This window comes from Lepisma saccharinum, chromosome 2 (assembly GCF_977018435.1).
Source record: "Lepisma saccharinum chromosome 2, izLepSacc3.1, whole genome shotgun sequence".
NCBI lineage: Eukaryota > Metazoa > Arthropoda > Insecta > Zygentoma > Lepismatidae > Lepisma > Lepisma saccharinum.
The window spans coordinates 175,727,844-175,753,190 of record NC_139230.1 but is presented as its reverse complement, the minus strand read 5'-3'; the positions used below and the strand labels follow the sequence as shown (position 1 = coordinate 175,753,190).

Here is a 25,347-nt window from a genome sequence, read left to right as displayed (position 1 = left end):
CGCCTCTCATACAACAGCCCCAGTGAACGACTACTTAGATCGCGGGAATATTGAGCGCTGGCAGTGGCCAATGTAGTCGCCAAATTTCAACCACATTGAACATGCATGGGAGACTCTCGAGAGATGTGTTTTAGGGCGTCACCATCCTCCTCTAACTCACCAGACGTAAGGAGAACACCTATGCAAGAGCAGGACTCCATGTCTCAACACCAGCTCGATAACGTTGAGCTGACTCTGCCGACATGCATGGTTGCAATTTTAAGAATTCTCAAGGAGTACATCGTTACTTTGCATTGGAGAGGTGTCTTTTTCTGTTTGTGGACCATACAGCCACGTGACTAGTGCTTTTTATTCTGAGTCATTGTTTGGTGCTGCTATATTTGCATATTTCGACAATTTTGCAATTGAAATTTTGCATGTAGTCCTATCGGAGAAGCATTAATCCCATTAAGAAATTAGTAGTACCTCTTCATACATGGGTAAAATGTTCACAGTCTTATCGTCATTATTTACCTGGAAGTACTGAAGTGACTTAAGTAAAATTACCTAAACACTACTATACCTTGTATCTACTATACCTTCTGGGGCAAGTAAACTAAAATAACTTCTCTGCGCAAGTAGTGATTCAAGAGAACTCGACCAATGCACACGTGGGAGGGGAAAGAATTGCACAGAGGAGACAACGCGACCGAAGTCGCCTGCTGTTTGCAGCAGCGCGCACAGCTTTGCTCCCACCAATCACTCTCTCACATTCACATGCGCGGCGTTGCTCCATATATTCTTGGGGGCGTAGTATATGGTGGAAATTTCTAACGTCAGTCCAGTTACGTACGATACACTTTAGGTGAGTATGTACAGTCACCGATAATAAAAATGGGACACCTAGATCCTGAAATACTCTCTTGACAGAAAGGCTTTGTTTGTGTTGCCTAACTCTACCGCGATAATTTGATTTTAATAGCAAATTTCCTCGATGGCGTAGTGGTAACGTGGTCATCTTGTATTCAAGGGATCTCGGGTTCGATACCCGGTGGAGGCACATAGTGGTTCTTATCCCACTTTAAACTGTAGGTCCAGTCCCGATTAGATTATCTGTGCATAAAGTGGACTTAAAAACTGAAACAAACAAATTTACACTGGCAACTTTTACCACCAAAATAGAGTTTTGCAACACACATAACGTCTTTCAGTATAACCAGTATTTTAGGATCTAGGTGTCCCATTTATATTGCCGGAGACTGTACATTAAATTCGCCCTCACCTACACGATTGCCTTACAGCAGTAATTATTTTCCACGCATTCGTTTATACAAGAAAATCATTATAGCATTCTTGATTGTGTATTTCTACCACTACGATGGTGAAGTATGCTATGGAACATGTGCAACAGGTAAGATTCGATCTCAGAAATATTGGCGTTAGGCAAGTCTAGAGCGAGAATGTCACTACCTTCATTGAATTCCAAAAAGTCTTATGTTTTGAGTAGATTCTTTTATTGTTTTAGAGCCGTTTTCCTGCCATTTTGGCTAATCGCGGCAGTTGAGGATGAGTGACGATATGATGAAGGGAAGGATTCGTACCGCTGCTCCTGGCGTCCTAGAGGACTTTGATAACCATTCCTCCAAGGTGGTTTATTGTGTTTATTTCTTCATCTAATTCATCACCTAATGGTGCCTCGAAGACTCTTGTTGAGTTGAAGAAATACGATCTTCCCACCGAAGGGTCCAGGTTTAAGTCCCGTCTTGATTGATTGATTTGGTGCTTTATGCACAGTAGGCTAATGGGGACTGGACCTACCCGGAACCTCTTGATTACAAGGCTACGACGCTACCACTGTACCATCGGGGAGGCCCATGTCCCGTCTTGAGATAGGGTGTTCCTTTTTTAGCCTCTCTTCATGACATTCATGTAATCATCATTGATTATCATCGTTGCGATTAGTCAAAAATATAAACGGAAAGTAACACAAAATCGAGATCATCAATTTAGCTTATTATTCAAACGAGTTAAGGTAAGGTACAATTCCCAGGGCGTATTGTACCGTGCCAGGAAGGCACATTTAGGGGATGTGGGGGCAGGATCCCACATTCTCGATCATTGTGGTGGCGATGTGATCAGCATCACGCTCCGGCCACCTTTACCCACGAGGTTTGCCTCCAGGTACCCATTGATTTGAGGCTGGGTGATCCGAACTTAGATCACCCACCTCGGAAATCAAACCTGGGTCTCCCGCGTGACAGTTAGACGCCGTACCGACTAGACCATCGCGGCTCCACCACGAGTTAGGAAAACGGTATTAAATAACCAAAATATAAATACGAATAGAAATTTCATGTAAATAGATAAGCAAAGAGAATATCTATGGCCGAATATCCTTAACAAACGAGAATAACTTGAAATCTGGCGGTGGAATCCCAGAAACAACTTGCCAGCGTTGTAATCTCATCGACATGGAAACAGTGGACAATACTCTCAACTTCCCATTCACCGCTTCTCCCCTCTTCTACAGAAAATAGTAGAAATGGGGGAAACACGCTGGCCAACACCGAGAGAATGACAAGTCCGCAGGCACAATCTATGTTTTCCCCTAGTCTTGATGCGTCAGTGGGATGCGAATGAGCCGAAACGAAGCAGACAAGTAGAGGAGCATTTTCCGGGAGAATGGGGAAAAGAGCTCTTTCCGTGTCTCCCTGGCTCGCCACATTAGATGCTGCTTGCCACGCAGCGTTAATTCCTCCCAAAGGAGCAGCGACAATGAGGGAGTCCGGGTTTAAAAGACAAAAACCTTTTCCGGTCCGGTCCGGTCCCCGGATGCGCGGAATGGATCGGACCGTGTACTTTCCTGATTGTTGACCGATGCGCCCGATCCCAGCCACAATGGTGCCAAACCAGGATTGGTAAGTCCCGTAAGATGCTCGTGAAAGAGAGAGAAGGGGGAGGAATACTACGGAGATGAAAGAAAAATGAGAAGGGAAAAAAATAAAAAATAAAGGTTCGGCGTGTGCGTAATTTCGCATGCCAAAAACTCACATCACCGCTTATCGAGGAGCGTGTGTTCATTAGCCGGTCGCGAGATCGATCGGTCGGGGAAGTACATTTCAGATTGGTTGAGAGAGCGGAGGGCAGGGACTCGGCAAGTTGGTGGTGCGCTCGACTGGGGAATCCCCGCGCACCTTCTCACTTAGTTGGCAGTCCGACTCCTCGCTAGCATCACCCAACATCGAGTGCGGAACGGGGTAAGTGCATTCTCTTTTTTCTTCCACCGTTTCCAGCGGAGATGACGGCTTGCTGGAAATATTGTCCGTCTCTCTCGATATTGTTGTGGAAACGCGCGTAAAATGTTTCCCCGTTGCATCTTGTTGCTCTTAGGCATCTTAACGCGTGGAGGTACTTACATTCTTGCGGGAAGATGCTTTGAAGTATATGTCATTGTGACGGCGGATATCCTATTGTCGTGAAGATCCAATAGCAGTTATTACTTCATACTGAATCGAATATCAAAATAAGAAAAAAATATTGTGTTGGCATGTCTCCAGTCTGAGAGTTTTGCGAGATGCGGTAAAGTACTTATCATTGTGATCACGGGAACCGCATCTCCATAGAGACTTCCGCTAAGAACCATTATAGTTTTTTCATATCGATACTTCTTTGATTATGTAAATATAAGAAAGAAAATCACTGCTCTTCTCGAGCTTTTTGCGGGCGCTGTCTGCGCAACAGCAAATGATTCGAACCAACCTGTTACACGTTTCTGCCGTTATGGCCAGACCCTGAGTTGCGGTACCAAATTTCGCACAGTTATATTTCAAGGAGGTGGCACACCGCTCGGCTCGTTTTCTGGAATCACGATGACACCCTTCCTTTTTGAAACAAGATGAAGCAAATGAAAACATTCACACTGAAGTCTCGTAGCGTCACGCAAATTTAGTGTGAATGCCTTCATTTGGGTCTGAGAGTTTCAAATTCGGGACATACGCCGCACGCAGCATGATACTTCTACCTCTCTTGCGTGCAACAGTTACTCGCTTTTATTGAAAGCGCATTTGAAGTTGAAGACACTTCATGGACACTTAGACCAAAATATGATTACGTTTGAACGAATGAGGATCTGAAGACACCACTCTGTAAAACAATAGCTTTCCTTGTACTTCGATCTCGTCTCGCTTCTAACTTCATAATAGGCCGTATTCTCCCAATTAACTCTCTTAACGGAGCGCGATAATTAATCTAATGAGAGAGAACACAGTTTCGTATTAGAATCTCAGCGTATCGCTGACAATTTTCAATAAAGTTTCATTATCACGGTCAAGTTGAGTTATATTGTACTTAACACCTTGTCAAACCATCAGCAATCAACGGCAATTATCACTCCGAATAACTTTGTATTAAAAAAAAACATTTACGCAGAACATTGCTACGCTCATTTCCATTTATACTTCCGTTGCTTTAATAATCCACAGGAGAACAAAGTTTAACGTAAATTTGGAGAATACATTTATTTCCGTGTTATATTTTGTAGTTCGAATCTATTCTTCTTGGAGATATATTGCTAATAATTCAAAACATATAACTTGGCCACTGCATAAAACAGAAAAATTCAACACGGAACGTTAAACATTGTGAAATTTTAACGTCATTACATCGTGAAATGATACCCAGAAAGTTTTTGTTCAGTATATATTTGAAACTATCGTAAGGATAAAATGTAAAGAAAACGTTTGGAATGTGATGAAGATGTGAGTGATGATGTTATTTAGAATAATGAAGAATGCATGTGAACTTAATATATGAATCCTGAAGATATAGTAGTAACTAAAAAGACGCAAAACACATTGCGGTGTCATGATAGCACAGAGAAGAGGAATGAAGAAGGAAGGTTTTTTTAAGTCTTTGATCATTATCATGTTTCCATCGCCTTTAACACGAAATTCTATCCCGAGTGTCCATAAATTGGGAACCAGTGGCGCATTTATCATATTTTTTCTAGGTGCTACGTGCTTTTAACCAGTGCAAATTTTCATGTAGCCTCAGCCTGCAAATTGCATGATTGCTTTTGAGTTGTCCTATCTCAAGATTTCCATGGTATGTGAGTAGTACTTCACCGAACGATAATTTTTAAAGTCAATCATACATGATTGATGGTTGATGATCCACCATTGTTGATGGTCATATTTTCCTGTTCAATGTCGTTAAGGGAGAAGAGTTAAATGTGATAGCCTCCTATTTAGCGACCATGGATTCATCTTGGATACCATCAATTGATGTTAGTTTCTACATCATGTTTTCTAATCCGAGCAAGGTTTGCCTCACTCGTATTCAAACTAGTCGGCGACGTTCTGGTTCTGTATATGGTTACAAACTCCTTTCTTTATTGTTTACCTACTTTTATCACATTTACTTACCAAGTTGAAGGATCATCTCCTTAAATTTTTCTTCGGAAGAATGCGTTCATTATTAAAGGCTGTTCTTTAAAAAAAATATGAGGACACGATTCTAGTTGGATGCTTAAGTCACACCTTCTAAGACATTTTTCACAAATTGTTATCAATGGCTACACCTTTCCTTTGCTGTCGACTTCGAAAGGAATGGAAAAATTTTCATAGACGAATGAGGGTAATGATATACGTTCCACTTAAGAAAGGAATAACTCGATACAAACCAGTTATTCTCCAGCAAATATCGTCGTGTGCATCAGAAAAAGTAAATTTTGTGCATTGTTTCTTAATCTATCAAATTTTATATTTGTTTTGTCAATTACTGCCTGAATCGCGTAATCCACAATCTGCTTAAATGTAACATTGTTTGAGCTACATAACAAGTATTCTAAAAGAAAACAATTCCGGCTACATGGGGTGCCTTTAATTTTGTTTTCAACGACCTTCGAGGACTTCATTTAAGTGATCCCTCACATGAGTGGCATAATGCGGGGGGGGGGGGGGAATCTTTTTGGAACATGTATCCTTCCGGTGTCTGAGGTAAGGCAAAATTATCAAGCACATGGGGGTAGTTGAGAGAAGTTGAACGAGACAGTCAGAAAATCAATGTCTGGTGCGGTCTCACAGTGCAAGAGGTTATCGGTCCATTCTTTTTTATTGAACGAACAATCAATGGAGATGTTTATCTGGACATGCTTGATAAGTTCGCCTAAATGAAGTCCTCGAAGGTCGTTGGGCCATGGCCTCCTAGATCCCCTGATCTTACCCCGTTGGACTTCTCACTTTGGGGCTACATAAAAACAATGTGTACAGAACCCCAGTACTGGATGTGGATGATTTGTGTCGGAGGATCCCCGCAGATGCTGGAAAACACCTGGCAGAAGATAGAATTTCGTTTGGACGTCTGTCGCGCAACAAGTGGTGCACAGGTGGAGATCTACTGATTACCATAATAACTTGGTGTTCTTCTCTGTCTTTTTAAAAACACGCATGTCAATAAACCTGTTTGTTGCTTAGTTATAAAACTTTCTTATTAGTAGTAGTATTGGTGCCGAACACCCTGTATATATATATATATATATATATATATATATCATTTTATATATATCATTGTAAGTTGAAGCATGGTTAAGTGAAATAAAAATTTCACAGCCTTAACTTGGTCTTAAAATAAGGACAAAATCAATAGCTATTTTATAGGAATTTTCTTCCTGTTTGGAGTACAAATATGCCAACCCACCCAGGCCTTAATATTTCATAAATCGATAAGAATTTTTCGTCTACATGTAATATTTTATATCTTGGTGTACAGCTCTACAGTTTAACTAACTTTACATTCTCAACTTTACAAATAAAATTTAAATTTAAAATAACAGATGAAATAGGCAATGTTATAGATTTTGCATTGTTTGTGTAAAAGAAACACTTGTCTGGTTCGAAATCTCTAACATCTGCACCCCCGAAATATTTATCTGCGCACGTCCATGAATAGCTCTCAATGATATGAGAGCTATTGTTGCAATGCCCGGTAGGTAAATCTAGATCGAGGCAGCCCGTCAGCGCAGAAAGCAAACCAACAAATGGACTTACCTTTCCATTCATTTCCCAACCGAGTTCTCCATTATTTCTTTGGCGGCGTTCCACACATCAATATCGTAGCGTCGCCTGCCCACGCCTCAGCTAAGCGACGAGGCAAAGTGTTTGTCCTTGATGTGTTTTCCTCAAAGGTAACTCGAGAAGGGGTCTGTTTTAATGCACGGGAGAGCATACTATAGTATTTTCTTTCTGGTGACCGCTAAACCGACGCTCCATCACTTGTCACGCTCGGCTCGATTTTCATAATTAGTATCAATGTTGTTGCAAAATGAAGTAGACGTCGAGGGTTGCCAACTTTATGTGCGGTAAGTTTCATTCCGAGATAGATGTTGGACGTGTGATCTTCAAATTTTACAACACTCGATTTTACAACACTCGAATATATTGCTATATTCTTACATTAAAATTTTGAAAGATATTAAGTATATACAGACAAATTATACAAGAAAATGATACGGTGTGATTATAATATGCATAAAAATCATACTACTCTAATTGTAATTGTCAAAAATATTACTGTTGGTTAGACTGATGATTACAACATCGTCTCTTTCAAATGGAACTAAGTTACTTATCTTCTGCCAATGGTGTTAGAGCAGGTACGAGCCTCATCTGAAATACAAAGGAAACGTGTATTTCAGAATTTCTCATTGTATCATATTACTCCTACGAAGATAAATTCTATAATAAATTACGACCCTTCTTACATACTCTTTTACACACATTGTTGTCTGTGTCAAACCCACACACACCAAACAACGCCACCCTGTTTCCAATGGAAAAATCAATGGTGTCTCTAGATTAGATTTGAACAAAGATTTATCTTTGAGAATCAGAATTTGATATTATGATACACTTAAATTTTTAAGGTATGAGTTTTTTAGAACTATAAATCTGCTATGTTTTCTGGAAACTGTGCTTTCGGCTAAAATCATATTCATACTTCACCGAAATTCTGCATCGTTAATAATTAAATACTTACAAATCTTCTTATGGCTTACTTACCAAATGGCAAGACAGGTAGAATTTCTAAATTTACATCATTATTGACTTTCTGGTGCATCAGAAGCTACGACAATATCAGAGGCAGCATAACAGAAATATTCTGTATAATTTGTGATCTTTTTGCGGATCATTTTTGCCCAAATCGGCGAAGTGCCTCTAATCCTGAAAGCAAAATATATATTTAAAATAGTATTGTGTAGCAAGTCCACCTTATATACCGAGAATCTTGTCGGAACTGGACCCCACAGTTTTAATCTAGGATCCAAACCGTCATGTATCCCGATCGAACCAGGGATCCCTTGAATACAGAGGTGAAAGTGTTCAATCGGGGAGATCCCATACTCACCCTATTATTTTCTTCCAAGCCCACTCTTTGACTATTTATATGTTGTATTTTGATCATTTTACGTAGTTATTCTTGTCCGAGTTAATGAGAATTTAATGAGGACGTGTAGTCGAAAGAACAAAGGTTAGAGCAAGCCTCAGCCGAAATTCGATCTCGCGTTTGGGAGCGGGATAAGCAGTACAATTTTCAAAGTTTGTCTTAATTCACTTTGTGCTCAGGACTAGACTCATAGGCGTACGGAAGGGGGAAACAATGGAGTGCGTGTGTTCTTCTCGCTGAGAAATTAATGTTAACCTAAATTATATATTTGACACGTCGAATTCACTCATGGTAATATGCGTTAATTATTAGAAGGAACTGAAAATTACAAACAAAAATGGTACAGATAACTTCAAAATGAAGCAGTGCTTTGGGAGAAAAACCTCATCCCCTGGGAAAAAAATCTGTTGACGCCTAAGGATAACCCTACAGTTTTAAAGTTGGATCTGAACCACTGTGCAATGTTCCTTCACCGGAGATCGAATCAAGGACTCCTTGATTAAAAGGCTTCGTCGTTACCACTACGGTTCAATTGGGCAGAGAGGTAATCCATATTTTTAAGGTAATCAATATTGAGATTTTGTTTCTTAAGTCCACTTTATGCACAGATAGGCTAATCGAGTATGGACCTACAGTTTAAACTGGGATCCGAACCACTATGGGCCTCCACCAGGTATGAAACCCGGAACCCCCGGATTACAAGGCAATAACGTTACCACTACGCCATCGAGGAGGCCCTAAGCAATAATATATATTCTTGGTAGAATCTTAACTTATGTATCACATATTATATTCAAAATGCTAATGAGAGCGCTTATATGTAATAAATTCCTACTCTAAGTGTGTCTTTACTTCTCCACCCTCCCCCCACTCATATACTTGCTGATTCAAATTGTGGAGAAGGCAAGAGAAATTCACGTCTGCATCAGTCAAGAGCGTCGACGCGAAAGTTCCTACTAAATCTTCCTCCACTGTCACATTAAAAATCACCAACTCCGCTGGTTCAGATGGCTGGGTATAAATGCGCCTTTCCTTAACAAGAAGCTTCGAAGGGGAAACGCTACACCGGCGTGCAGAGAACGGTTCCCGACGCGAGGAGACAATATATTATTCGTCACTTGCGGCATTTCGACTTTGCGATCGCTCATCCAAACGGGGGGTGAATTTATTTTCCTTTGCATGCGATGCTTTCAACTGCGTGGCACTGACCTTCCCTGCGCCATCTTGGCTTTCCAGGCACGAATTCCACTGGACGCCAAGTCTCTTCCGGTTTCTTCACTGACTTTGTTTGGAAACTCACTTCCAATATTGGATTTTAGAACATAAGGTGCCCTAAATACCATGTCAGCCAAAAAGCTGGATAAAAACTGCACTTTCGATCTGAGAGCTGTTCTGAATACCAGAAAGAAAGACCATCCCAAAAACATATAGAGCTTGGGTAATGTATATCCAAAGGGTTCTGTTTTGTTGAATAAATAAACCGATCTCCTTCAATGTATGTCTTCGATTCAAGACATTGTACCCTCAATGTCATAAATAGTACAGCAAAAATAGCATTTCCAAATTGATTTCTTACGGATTAACTAAATGAAACAAATCTCTGATGTTCAAGCATTTTAGAGGCATGGTCTACTAAGTGGGTTTACCACGATCTCTACCTCGAATCCAATCGTCGCAATTATCTGTATTATTTGATGTATGTATATGTGTGTGTGCACACATATTACACACAAACACACACATATTCGTACGTATTCGGAGGAATTATAGTTCATCGTCCCAAGTAAATCGCCAGTTGTCCTCACCATGTTTTGTTGGAAAACAAAATTTTGGGTTTCATTTTGGGAATCAAACTAAAAAACTGCACACACAAAAGGCTAGAATTTCAAACATTCGGCTGTAAGGGAGATGTGAAATCTAAAATTTTACAACAAATATATCAGATTCAAAATACATACATTTTCGAATTTATGTTTCTGGACCAAATATCGTCAAAACGAATGCCAGTTTAAAGAGGATGAATGCAAATACAAAAAGGGAACATCCATCACGTCTAACACCACGTTGAACAGTATCAAAACATGAAGTTTTGTTGTAAAGCAGATATTTTAAACGTATAATCACAATAATACGTCTAAGTTTTATATCATTCTTGGATTTCATTTTTTTAAATTATTAAAACTTTTTCATGCATTTTCAAGTCTAAATAAATTTTAAGTTTAAAAAATTTCATGTTTCTAATTGGATCAATTTGCATCAGATTAATTAAAGTACTTGAGTGAAAATGAAAATATAATTTTAAACTAACAGCACAAGGTTTAGTTTTTAAGACCTCCGTATATTACAATTTCTACACACACCATATTAATTATGATAATCGCAATTCATTCGTAGGCTTTTTAAAACAGTATTTACACGGTCAGTATTTGCACGGATGGCCACGATAGACAATATACATCAAAATATTGCGATTATGTGTGTGTGTGTATGTATGTAATTGGCTCGTTTATTTTATCTATTAGACTGGTGCAAATTTATACTCTTGTTGTCCATTATGATATGTAAGACGTTTGTCACCCACCTTAGAAGTTACATACAAATTGTTCCATTTTCGATGATGTGTGGAAAGAGGCCAAATAAGCAATCAGTAAAAAACAGGTAATAAAACCTTAAAGTGGGACATTGTTATTAAATATTAGATTTGGAACCAGAAAATGTATATTAACAAGCATTCATGCATTACATTTATAATACTGAATGTTATTTAAATTTAGAAGGAAATAAACTGTAAATTTTGATCCAAGCTTGATAGCTTTTTTAATGGGGATCGTGTAAATTAACAAATAAGCGGTGAAACCACAAAGACAATTCAATGAAATAACATGGTTAAGAACCTGATTTTACAGCGCATTGCCTTAACAAGTACACCACGGAAGTCGAAACAAATTATTCGCATCCATTATTGATAGAGTTTAAAGAAGACCATTACCTCATCATGATCAAAATATAATGTAAACATCACGTCGGAACTTTGTGGATAGAAACTGTGCTTAACAATTTACTTGCACATGTATCTACTGTAGCACACACAACAATTACTTCCATAGTGAAACATATAATATAATTAACAATAACAAGTATATATTTCATGTATTGTTATATATTACAAATGAGGTTTTGAAATGTGAAGGGACACTCAGCCAATTTTCAATTCAATTTTAACTGTTAATTACACCCGTGCCTGTTTTAAGAAAACTGCAGAAGGCAAGTAGATTAAACATAATGACTAACTACACATTACGGTTGGTTGCTTATTATAATATCAAAAGGAAACAATTCCTGTTATACGTTATCCCATTACCAAAATACACAACTGTTGTATTTTAACTATTCTGATAGCTACGTCTATTTTATTTCGTAATACATACGTTAAATAACTGTGAGAAAAAACGATAAGAAAGTAAATTCAAATATAAACCAAAGTTTTCAAGCTCTACAGTACATATTAAGCTTACTTAACTGAACTTCGAAAATGTGTTTTGTATCGGAGAGAACTTTTATATGTATTAAAAAAAACAGATTAGAAATATCCCAGGATGAATTGCAATCTTCACTTTTGGAAGTATGTAATGGAAATAAAAAAAGTATCGAAAATGAAATTATACATAAAATTATTTAATCAGAAAACACTTTGTATGCAAACATCTAAATCAATATGTTTCATGGCTGTTAGTAAAATATCTAACTCAGACTGTTCGGCTGAGAGTGTTTAATAATGTAGCTATCAAGTTTCGGTTAAAAGAGATTGGCATAATGAATGTGACCAAAACATCATTTGAAATAAATGCAACAGCAATTATAAACGTTCATACTTTTCTTCATCTGGCGAAAATTGAAAACAATAGAAACAAATATACATGTAAAATAGAGGCATGAATTGTGGTGAATTGCAATTATATTTGACTTTCTCGCAGGAAAATGAGGAGCCACATTTTGTCCAAAAAGCCGCCAGTTTGAACCAAATTTAATTAAATTTACATATAAATTATGTTGGATATCAGTTATTTCCTTATATAGTTAGCGTTGATATCTCGCTGAAATTTTATATATTATTTACTACTCATTTACTTAGAACTTTCTTCAATTGTATGAAAACATTTCTTTGTATTCCATTGATTTCAAAACAATACGTCTATCGTTTCTACCCGCGTAGAGAATATGAACCAAATAGTAATTATAAGATTTAATATAATATCATCTTTAGCAAGAGAAGTAATAAGATGAAATTCAAGGGTTACAGGTTATTACATTTACGATTTGAATGGATATTTTTTTCTTTCAATGATTATGGTAGATATACTATATATTTCTATCTTTGTATTTTGATTATTTCACCTTGTTTTCTACTTCTTTGGTTAATCGCGATGAAGAGTATGCATGATGAGATGATGAAATTAGTTATTACACGGGGTTCGAGCCGGAACTGTCGCTATTGCATAGTAACTATACTAATGAATATGATATTAGATAACTAGAATTGAGCTTGTTCAACTCGTCTTGTTTATTAATAAATATCATCTGAGATGGATAATAAAATATTTTATGAAACAGAAAATTCGAATACATGCACATTTCACATTTGTTGATACTTGATGCGATCCCAAAGAGGCAAGAATCATATTGTATCAGTTCCTATTAAGTTTGCCCAACTCAAATTAGTTCCCCTACATAAAAACTTAGCTAGAAATATTTATTGCAGGATTGGCACAACGGATCTTTCTGTGTTCTGGTCTCCATTTGCAGCGCACGTGGAGTTTACAATACCTATGGTAAACTAGATTTGTACTGTCAAAATCAGTTGCATAATTTAAGATGTTCGTATCGAGCATTTCTCTCGCACAAATTGCCTACTTTGTGCGTGTTTCGATGCAAATGTCACACGCACGACGGAATATCAATTCTGTGCCTGGTCTGTTGAATAGAATGACGTCACAACAACCGCAGGCGTTATCATTATATCGTTCTTCGTCGTCTCTTCAGGTGGCGGAGCACGGGTGTTAAAAGTAGTTGCAGTTCTTTCGTGTCATCTCACACACCTCCTCGTAAACCTATCTCCCATAAACATCTGAACCGAGGCACCTGATAGCCATCTTTGACTTCGCACTGTATCTTAGATATCCGGGTTCGAGATGTTCAAGCCTGCACTTTTTTCTTTTTTGCTTAAATTTATACAAAGTACAGTTCTAATATTTTTACATAATGCTCTTCAATAATAACACTACAAGTTTCAATCCATCTTATGTTTTTATTGAAAAACATTACTTTCATCGCATTTCACACTTTCTACTTACATATTTCTACGTCAACAACAAGGGTCTTATGGCGTAGTGGTAGCGTCGTCGACTCGTAATCAAGGGGTCCCGGGTTCGTTTCCCGGTGGAGGCACATAGTGGTTCGGATCCCACTTTAAACTGTATGTCCAGTTCCGATTAGCCTCGCTGTGCATAAAGTGGACTTAAAACACCAACTCAAGCAATCAATCAAAAAACAAGGATCTTGCTAATTTATCTGAGGTGGAATAACTCTTAAGAGAAAATGAATTTAACAACAGTTTATGACAATGTAAAAATGTCACATGCATAGTCTCCCATCAATAAAAATGAGACACCCATACCCCGTTCCAGGAGTCTGTGGAGCAAGCAAACGAAAGCAAGTATTTGAGCAAGCAGTGACTCGAGAGGGCTCGACCAATGAACGCGTGAGAGGGAAGGGGATTGGATGGAGAGAGTAACGCGACTGCAGCAATCAGCCGTTTGCAGCAGCGCGGACTGCTTCGCTCCGCCCACTTGCTTTCTCCCCTTCTCTACCGTCATGCGCGGCGTTGCTCCACAGAGTCCTGAAACAGGCTGTAGATCCTGTAATACTCGCTTCAATGCAGTTCGTTGCGTGTGTTGCCACACTTTTCGAAAATAACCGAACCTTATTGAAAGCTTACTAGTGCCGTAGAGTGTACCAACACACATAAAGCATTGCAGTGAAGCGAGTATTTCAGGATGTTGATGTCCAATTTTATTGCAGGTGACGGTACATACACGAACACCTACATTCATCTGAGAATACATTACTATTCTTGTACTCTGCTTGTTTTGACGTATTGAAGAAATGTATCTGGTTATTTGCATGGAGAATTAATATGAGTCCATGTAATTGCCAGTGATCGAATGAAAAGAATGTCCTTCAGACTTCCACACAACCCCTGCATGCAACAACGCATATATTGCCGTCCTATCATAACGTTTCTAGTCAGTATTGTGGCAAATAAGGGAGATGACGTAAATTTCCTTGTGGAACGAACTCCTTGCACCTTTATTTTGCATTAATTTCTCCTTTCCTTTTTCCGTGTCAGATCTTGTGCATGCTGTTTCTTTTCAGTTTCCAAAAACGTTAGTTCTCAAATTTTATATCGAATTTCTTCCATAGTTTTATTTTGTCTTAGATATTATTATTTTAAAAAATTCTAATGTAAAACAACACATTATATTATTACATGTAACATAGTGTGGCATCAATTGAAGAGTACAGGCGAAAACTGATAATTGCAATTATATCGCTTTGCTGTTGTCGATGGTTTTCAATAGCTCCGTCAGTGTAGTTTCGTATGGTGTAACTGAACAGATGAGAAACTAGGTAGGTCCTGAGAAATGAGAAAGTTTGAAAATGTGGAAGTTACGACTCTTGAAAGTTTGAGTTTCTTATCCTGTAAGAACCAAAAAATGTGATACCCCCTGAACTAATCATCTCTTCAATTCTTAAATCATCAAGAAACATCTGAGAATTTCTGGATTTTATTTGAGTGAATTTTATAGGGGACAAGGGGGTGGCAGTACAACATAATCTGCAGTACATGTTTCATAACTTTCAATGCGTCTAATCGAGAAGATTGCCAGAACCGAGTTCGATTCCATGGGTAGGTTACTTCATGTGGGGAATTTTTCATTAATGTTTCTGCATTTGGCAACTCTAGAGATCATCCAGGTTGTAATCAACAGCTACAGTTAGTAATAAAGACTGTTGAAACATTACATAACCTCGAATGTAGTAGAGATCTATGTTCCTTCATCGCACAGATGTGATGCACAGGGCTTACTTTACCTTTAAATAATACAACTACAGCAGTGTGTATTCGAGAGCATATTCTATCAAATATACAATTTCCTATTTATGGTTCCTCTTTATGTTTCAATTATGAACAACTGAATTCGTTTATCTACTAGGAAGATAGGGTCACCAGTAACTGACACCTTTAAGGAATTTTCCTCTATAATTTTTTTAATGAGTTTCGGAAACGCGTATACTATAGCATAATTGGAATCTGTGTCTACAATCCATAATATTAAAAATTCCCGAAATTATCTTCATATTATCTTACTTTTCCTAAACTTTTACCAGAAGGTAATATGCTTGTTAGCTTGATATGCTTAATTTAAGGTAACTTAAGTTGATGATTTTTCTTTCAGTAATTGACATGATTTCTTGTCATGAAAAATAAATCCAAATGTAGATTTGTTAATGGTGCGTTTTTACAATAATCTCACTAAGGATGAAACTTGATTTCAGCACAAGTTAAAATCACTTAATAGAAACAACAGCATTAAAATTTAAAACATTTCAATTAAAATGTTGAAACATTAACAAACTCTAAGTGTGTCAACTACTTTTGCCTCGCCTTATACATACATAGAAATTACTTCTAAAAAATAAGTTCAAACTGTACCATAAGTAGGTTCTCTATTTCCCCTAGTCTAGAGTAGACTATATATGTCAGAAAGTTATAACCACTTTAGAGAAACGATATTAGGAGAAGTGTTGATGTTAGTTTTTATAATTTCTTTTTGGAAAGACACTGAACATGGTTGACTTTTTCTGCGTTAATTGAGAAACGTTTACGTAGAGTACCTACGAAGGTCAACAGTTACATAATTTACAATATTTTGAAGAATGTATATACTTTTTAATACAAATAACAAGGTATTAATGAAAAAGGTTAACGATTTTGTCGTATTCTGTTGTCTGTTTTAAAGTACCGATCCCCATCAGCAACAGAATAAATTTAATTCTACGCGTATGTTTCCATTCGTGACCTCTACGAGTTACACTGTTTTTTTAGGATTTTTGTGTTTAAGTTACAGACATAGTTGTAATATTGGTTTCTTTAGAAGAATGGAATTGACTCATTTTCTTATCTTCCGAATACACATGTATTTGGTACTTCCCATTGTTCCTTTAGTGCTAAAAGTGGCTTTGACTAACCCTTACACGCACAAGAGCACATAAACGACATTTGCACAAACGCCTAACGAGTGTATAGATAGTTGTATGCGATCTTGGAACCATACTTGGCTCAATTAATGCTCATGACATGTTTCTCATTAGCATGGCAATATAGCCTGGTATAAACTGAACTAGAGTCTACCATTATTAGTTTCCGAGTAGCATGCTATTTCAAATTTTGCTTTGAAAACAGCTCGAGAGTTGAGGCTTTACTGTTGAATGAGCCTCAGCTGTCGTTAAGTGCTAATACATTTGAATACCATTAGCCACTATTACTGTTGATATTGTGTTGTATCAATAATCATTCCTCATTTTATCAACTAGCCTTGAATATTCAAAGAACAATCGCTAATATTGTAGTATAGGGCATGGGGGTTCGATTCCCATTGAGAGTATACTTCAGCAATTCAGGTTCAATTTTAAGCTCTGTATCCAGTCCCGATTAGCCCACCTCTGCATAAAGTGTACATAAACATTTATTCAGTATCCAGTTCCCGGTTGAACTTACTTTTCTCTCTGACACGCTGTGTCACCCAGTGGATGTACTGGCATAGATTGATTTTGTGGATGAGTCGCAGAGCTTTAGAAATGATTCCGATGCGGATTATGTTCCCGTCGTTTCAAAATTAATGGGATAAGCCACAGCGTCACTGATAAATCAACGCAGAACTACCATTTCTGCCACCACGCTTTAAACAACTCGACCACCTTTCTTGGCAACTTACGAGGTCTGCTCTACAATGATAACCATGATTATTCTTACGGTAATAGATTAGTAAATACTTGGCAACGTTAAATCTATACTGAGGAAACAGTGATATGAAGTTTTAATATCTACACACAGATGTTACACCACCTTAAGTCAATGGATAAATTATGGCGGAGTTCGAATTTTTATAAGCAAGCTCAATTCAATGTACATATAAAAAGATTTAACATTGTGTGTTGATTTGCCTCAGCCTGTACTGAATGATGATCAGGATAATCATTCATTACAGTTCAATTTTTGTGAGGGCACAATACTCAGGGATTAGGATTCCCTTTAAACCGTAGATCAAATCCCAGTTACCCTATCTGAGCATAAAGTGAACTTAAAACAAACTGTGACAATCTTTGAATATACATAAGACCAAAGATGTGTGAATTTGGTAGGATTTTCAAATTGAAGGAAGTAGGACAATGAAATAAAAATTCATTTTATAGGATTTTTTGAAAACTTACATAAAATTATTATATCTTAAACATATATTAAAACTACCACTAAATTTGTTAACAACTGCTTTTTTCTTTCTTAAAATTTCCATTACAATTTAGAAATATAATCAATTACCGATAGAAATGTATAATTTAGTCATGTCTCAGACATGACGAATAAGCATGTATGTTTAACAACATTCAACTATTCAGATGAATTTTAATATATCTAATGTCAAATATTTGTGTAAATATAAATGTGTAACATTCGTAATATCTAGTGACCGAGCAAATCGAAAAGTCGACTTAGCATCTTGAAAGCGAAGGTCCCGTGGTTCGGACATGTTTGAGTGTCCCTTCATCATTTCATCCAACTTCACGTAACCTAAGGAAAATGAAAAGTGACTTAAAAACAAGAGAAGCCTCATAGCCGGTTAGGTGGCCGAATTTCGGTAACGCCTAGGAAGTTCCCGGGTTCAAAACCAGGTCTGCGAATGAGTATTTTTTATGAGTGTTCCTTCATCTGTAAATTATAATCATCACCCATTTTCATCGTCGCAATCAGCCAAAAGTGCCAGAAAAACAAAGTAAAGTAACAAAACTACAAGAATAAAGTATTGAAAAGGAGAAAAATACTAATGCAAGATATCAATAGACAATTTTACATTTAGTAAGGATCAACCCACAATTTCATTTTTCTAGTCTAGGATATCTGCATTATGATTAATATTGTGTTATGTTTCAAACAAAGTTTGAAATTCATGAAGAAACCTTTTATCCCATATTTGGCGAACAATAGATATTACGTGATATGATCTGGAGTGTATATCTAGGGACACGTCTGGGTTGTTAGAATCCCTTTGTTATTAAATAGGAGTCTTTAGAACTCTGAAATATTCGTAACAGTACAGATGCGCAGAACACAAAATTTTCTTTCTCTTTATAAATTTGATAAATGTTACAATTGTTTCTGTGACGTTCTGTTTGAGAAATACCTTGTTTGATATTCGGATATGTGAATTGAAACTCTAATTCTTCATTATGTGAATGAAAGTCGGATTTTCTAGTTTTTGCAAACATTATTTTACATCACTCTGTATGTTTTAATAACATTTCTTTAACCCAAGGAAACATATCGATCGAAAATAAGCAAAGATAACATTACTTCGTAACTTCTTTTGGAGAAGAACTCAAGCTTTCGATTTCCTAACTATGCCTGACAGTATTTTCCAAATTCCTAAGTTCCTAATGTATGAAATTAGTATCGGATTTCAGTAAAACACACGGTTGCAGCAGACAACGTAGTTCTTGATTTTTGTGTGGAAGAAGTGCTTTGTTTTCGCGGCATTCTTGCAGCCACAGAAAGAAAAATATTAATCTTTCTGCTTCGCGGAACAGTAAATCACAACTGTCAAGCGGAGACCTCATCAGACAAAACTACCGCAACCCTCTCGGGGTAGATAGTCTCTTCTACTCCTCAGGAAGATTTTTAACGTGTCTCTCACCGAGTCTCTCGAAAATTCTAATTTATAAGGAAATTCTTATCTCTGTTGTATTATTAAAGCATGTGCATTTAAGGAATTATTTTCTAAAGTTCTATTTTCTTATGCCTGTTGCTGTTCACGCTTCATAAAAAATGTTTCATTTCACCGAAATACGCAAGAAATGCGTTCACATCAATGCAGTGAAACATTGACATATATACTTATTTTATTTTATTCTTATTCTTACCTGTAGATGAATCATGATGATGAAAATTATTTCAAATATAAACAAAGTTAACACTGTCCCAGGCTTTATATCTAAGTTAGCTCTGGGTTTCAATCAGCTTCTACTTGTTGGGTACCTGGGACCAAAGGAGGGTATAGGCAACCAGAGCTTGGTGCTGATCACATTATATCAAGTATAGCAGGAATGGAGAATGGTGGGGCTGTAACTCCACATCCCCTTTAAGCCTTCAACGCACGTTGCAAGGCACAACTTTTTATTTCTTTTACAATCTTTTGCAAATTATTTGATGTTTGCGCCATATAAACAGTGTATGATGTGTATGATGTGCCTGAGTTATAGATAATTTGGGTAGTGTCATATTTGTTACTCTCACTAGGCCAAGGTAACACTTGATATATCTAGAGTATTCAAATCGTTCGAACAAGTGTTCTCGGGTTACCAGCTAGATTAAGTCTATGTTGGCTTAACATAGACTTAACCGGACTGGTAATCCCAGAACACTTGTTCGAATCACGTCGCCAAGAAAGCTATAATTCCTATTCAAACCGTTGTTTCAGAGGATGACAGTAGTTCTACTGGAAATTCTTCACTATACATGTTTCTTCGATGATAATACTTTTTATCGCGATCATACTTTAACGTACAGAATCGATAAGCGTTGAAAGCAAACTTCATCAATTCGTACCCCAGTTCAAACCGTTTTTACGATTACTTAGGTGTCCTTAAAATGAACGTAAAACAAAATAACTTTGCCCTGCAACAGTAGAACGCCTGCTTTATAAGCAACCCAATTTGCAATTGACATGCGCGGGTTGCGGGATGTAAGGGGCTAATGTAGACAGTCCACACAAACAACAACATGGAATTCGCCAAGAGCGATCATAAAACGAAATAAGAACTTGGTCAAAGTTCAGCATTGTGTCAAAGGTTTGCACTTAGGAATCCACAACGGCGCGGCAACTAGTACATCCGGTATGACCTTTTAGTGTATGTGGAACGTCAGGAAGTGAGCTCGCTTGCCAACCTGCGTGAAATGCATTTTGCAGTTTCGGTTACGTGACTTGCCTTTCAGGGTCCCATGATGAAAGGCACTGTGTTGACATTGATGCGCACACATCTGGACGGGCAACGCGTGGCGGCGCACTTTGTCACCACATGAGCCGTTCTTTAATGGGAGAACGGATACCACCCGACGCCACTCACAACGTCATTTCGATATACACTTTTCAGAGGAAGCTGCCTGAATACATATAAAAAGAAGTCGGGCCGCTTTGTGGTAAAACGCAAAGGATCCCTCCACCAATGATATTCCTTACAGCATAATTGCCTTACGTTTCCATAAAGGGATGCTAAAATTACCTCATGGCTTTATAGTATTCACTCCGAACATGAGGCAAATTGTGGTAATGTATATTTCAATCTGACGACTATTCTCTACAATTTCGTCTTTGCACTTAGGCCACCATAATGTCAACAACCAATCAAATTTCATTTCTTTCAGTTTCTCAGTCTTGTTTCTATTTGCATTTTAGAGTCACGTTTATGCCACTATTGGCTAATACCGATGATGATTATAAGCGACGAATAGATCCAATTGATGAAGGGACATTCACAAATGTGTACCCATTCTCGGTCCAGGGCTCGAACCTGGAACTTCCGGTGGTGAAGTCGAGCAGTCAACGAGCTCGGCAACCGAGACGGTTACCATCTCAGTTTATTTACTAAAAACGACGAAATATGTTACCCGACCTCTAAGTTAAGGCGAATATGAGACCAGATATCTTAAAACACGAAAGGAATTGAGGACTAAAAGTGGCAAACGTTGTAAGTACCAAAAGCAAAAGTGTTGGGAAATCCCATCGTTCCGCACATCAGCCCGTAAGAACGTGCACACTAGTGACCTCTTTACACGCCCTTTGAACTACTCAGAGGGCTACCAGCCACATTTCACGTTTACCACATTATAAAGCATGGCACATTTCACAGTTTAACGTGTAAAACGGTGTTTGAATTATTGTGGCACTTACAACGTTTACCAATTCTTCAATTCTTTGTCCTTCTTAAAGTAGATATCCCAAACAATTAAGCTTTACCAATGGGTAGCTATAGGCGGTAGGAGCGTGGTGTCGATCACATTACATCCGTTATCGCTGTGATAGAGTACGTATTGTTCCCTATCTACACACTTCTTATGTGTCTTTATACGATGCAATGCACTGGGCTTCCTTTAACTTTGTACCTTTAACTATTAAACTTTCAATTGAAATGATCATTTAACGAAATAAATTTGGAGTATTCCAATTCACTTGCTGCAAGCAAGATATTTCAAGTACGAATTTGATTTTCCACTTTATTAAATTGTAATTGCAATTTTAATGCCATGTGCCTATTGCTTGGTAACGAGATTATTCTAAATCCAATGCGTGTGGGAGGTCATCTAACATATTACATTATAGATTGACATCGATGAAAAACCGCACTTTATTTAAATTGAAATTTGGAGGGCGAAACATTTAACCTTTAATAGCAATTTGAGACTCCACAGTATTATTGACGACTTTTTAGTCTCTTGTTTATTTTAGGTTGATGACTATTTTCGATCCAAAGTATCAGTGTACACACTAACATTCACGTTCTCTACATATCAGTATGTGTTCATCATTGAAAGGCCATGGGAATTTTATTCAAATTCTTTAATAACTTCCAAATTGAACTCGTGCACTATCCAAAAAATATTAGCATACAGTATTATCAAAACGTCGCGGGTTTAAATATAAAAAAATGAAATAAATTTGTCCTTACTCGCAAGAGTAGTAAATGACAAAGTTAAATAATTATAATGCTAGCGCTGATTTTACTACATGGCATGTGTCATATATTAGCATTATCCTTTGGCCCGCAAAAACTTTGTTGTTACTTTAAGAACCATTTTTTAACAAAAATTCGAAAAATTGAATATTCGTATTCTTCCCTATGTCTTACTCAGATCTGAATTGGAATTACACAAATGAAGCATTAGGTTTTTTTGAGACGTTTTGTAGTTTGTTTTGCATTCTAACCAACATCAAGCATTGGCGAATTAAATATGACTAGAAATACATTATAAATATAGTTTCACATGAAATGCAACACAAGAATCGTGAGAACATTTTTTCTCACATTCCAATAACTACTACTAACAACAAACGTTGTCTGCAAGAACATTCCATGGTGTGGTCAAAGCACCAATCATCATCCCTCTATTGGTCATGAATTCCAAACATGAATTGAACCAGGGACTGTTTTCTTTCAATGCAAAGCTCTATCTGCTAATTTACTAGCGAACAATTCACAGAATGAAGTTCATATTTATCATACCCATTACTAACCAAGACTCTTAAATCTGTAATTCAAAATCAAGTATAACTTCATTAAGCCTTGTTTCCATGATTATGAAAAACTAAATATGCTGACCAAGGCAGTAATTTATTTTATTATAAAACATAAACTACATAAACGTTACGTTAGTTTATGTTTTATAATAAAATAAATTACTGCCTTGGTCAGCATATTTAGTTTTTCAAAATCAAGATAAATATATTTGGTCGAAATTCAAATTTATCCAGTGAAAAACTATGTTGAAAGGTGTTCTTTGTAATAATGAAATTGATAATTAAAATCTGAACCATCAGCTTATCCTACGAATCATGTTCGTAAATGCTAAAACCCGCAATCGCAAAGAACAACGATGAAATCTGATACACACATGAGGATTTGGAATCCATTCGTTGTTTCAATGCAGATTTTAATCTCGGTATTAACGTTTGTATTTCATTGAAAATTCACTGGAATTTGTGTATATTAAAATATAATATTTGGGATGTGTGTATATTGACAAAATTATTCCACATCATTCTCCAGTGGATTAGGCAACTTAATTGTGTATAACGTTAATTTTTTCGCAATCAAAACATGTTAATTTTAATGCAAAAATTTTCACCAGTTTTAACAACTATTGTGTATACATGTTTAATTAACATAAATTAATTCTTAAAATTAATAAAAATGGTTGCATATTTAAAATGACATTGAAACAATCGATTTTTTTAATCTCTCTATTTAGTTAATATATTTTAACATGTCTGGTAGAATATTTTGTTAGCTATGGAATTACTGAATTTCTGACACTTCAATATGAAAGTATTTATTTATTCAGATTAAAGCATTGTTTGTTGAACATTACCATATTGTGAGAATATTGCATTCGCTGAGACATTAAAATATGATATTTCTCAAATTCTACAAAAACACCTGGCAGATATCAAATCAAAACCGATATTTTGTTATTTCCTTAACTTAAAAGTAAAGACTTTCCGCATTGGAAAATAAAACCTTTTTTTTCTAATTTAAAATTTTGGGTGCGTAAGAACTAAGGCTATTTTGCACCCGTCACACAATACGGGATCCAACCCCTTACCATAACTAAAACAGCATAACTGCAATGCCGTGTTGTAACTAAAATCTTAAAATTTTCTGACCGGTTAAAAGCTGAGGCTGTAAAGGGGCACTCAGCACATATAAGGTTAAAGAAACAGGACAACACACACAAAATTATACTGGCCAAAGTGCCAGTCGCCAGAGCCTCGTTCGTCCGCAAAATGCAGTCAAGGGTGTACTACGTGGAAGTGAGGTTGACTTTTGGGCGTCTACGTGGAAGGTCGCCCCTTACACCCCAAATAAAACCTTATTAAATATTAAATGCCTTACCCTTGGTCTCGTATGATAATACGTACTTAGATTTCCGAAAATTGGATTTCACTTCAATGTTTTGTTCGGCTTAAGAGCGCTGAATACTAACATATACGTACACTTTTCGAATAGACACATGACCATGTTAGCGTAAATTTAGTGTTTTTTGTGTTGGAAAGAATCTAAGAAGGCGAGACTTGTACATACACAAAACATAACAATGTGATAATATGACCAACAGTGTTCCAGCAAAGTCACAACATTTCACTTTTGTAAAGAAGTGGCACAGTTTATATTTATTATACAATCTCAATTCCACGTTCGAAAATAAAAAAAATATGTTACCAGCAAATTGAAGCAATATGAAATGCTTTATACAAGTTGAAATGCTGCCAGCAAAATACAAATTAGTATCCATTAAGAACAAGATAGGTGCTACAGGGTTGTGCAGGAAATATTCCAATGCAACGAATATAGTACTGAATACTACAAGTTTTTTAAGAGTGGACAACACTGTTGCAAGTTTCTGGTGTAGAACACTTCATTCTTTGATCCTCAGATTTTCTCATGATATTTTTTGGCAATTTATCAGAGTCGTGGTGCCAAGTCGGTAGGCCTTGTGACTGCCACGGAGGAAAACAAGGTTCGATTAGGGATAGGAAATTTTCAGACAATGTCAACTGATTGACTGATTAATGTCATATATTTTACTTCGCTTTTCTGCCACTTTTGGCTAATCGCGAAAAAGAGGATGAATGATGATAAGATGAAAAGGATGAAATGACAATCAGAAACACACAAGGACAACACGCAATACGTGCCTCATGGAATATTATGCTGGCCGTGATCCCAGACGTCAGAGACTCGCTAGCCTGTAAAATGCAGTCCAGGGTGTACTAAGTGGAAGGTTGACATTTCGGAAAGGGTCACCCCTTACACCCT

The 25,347-nt window shown here is 37.0% G+C and overlaps 1 protein-coding gene across 1 annotated transcript in view; it reads left to right on the top strand.

The window, feature by feature from the left end:
- The first annotated feature begins 3,189 nt into the window (after positions 1–3,189).
- mGluR (metabotropic Glutamate Receptor) overlaps positions 3,190–25,347 on the top strand; it is a 658,640-nt gene continuing 636,482 nt past the window's right edge. The window contains exon 1 of the mRNA XM_083117726.1: positions 3,190–3,236. The gene's annotated coding sequence lies outside the window, so the exon portion shown is untranslated. The remainder of the gene's footprint in view (positions 3,237–25,347) is intronic.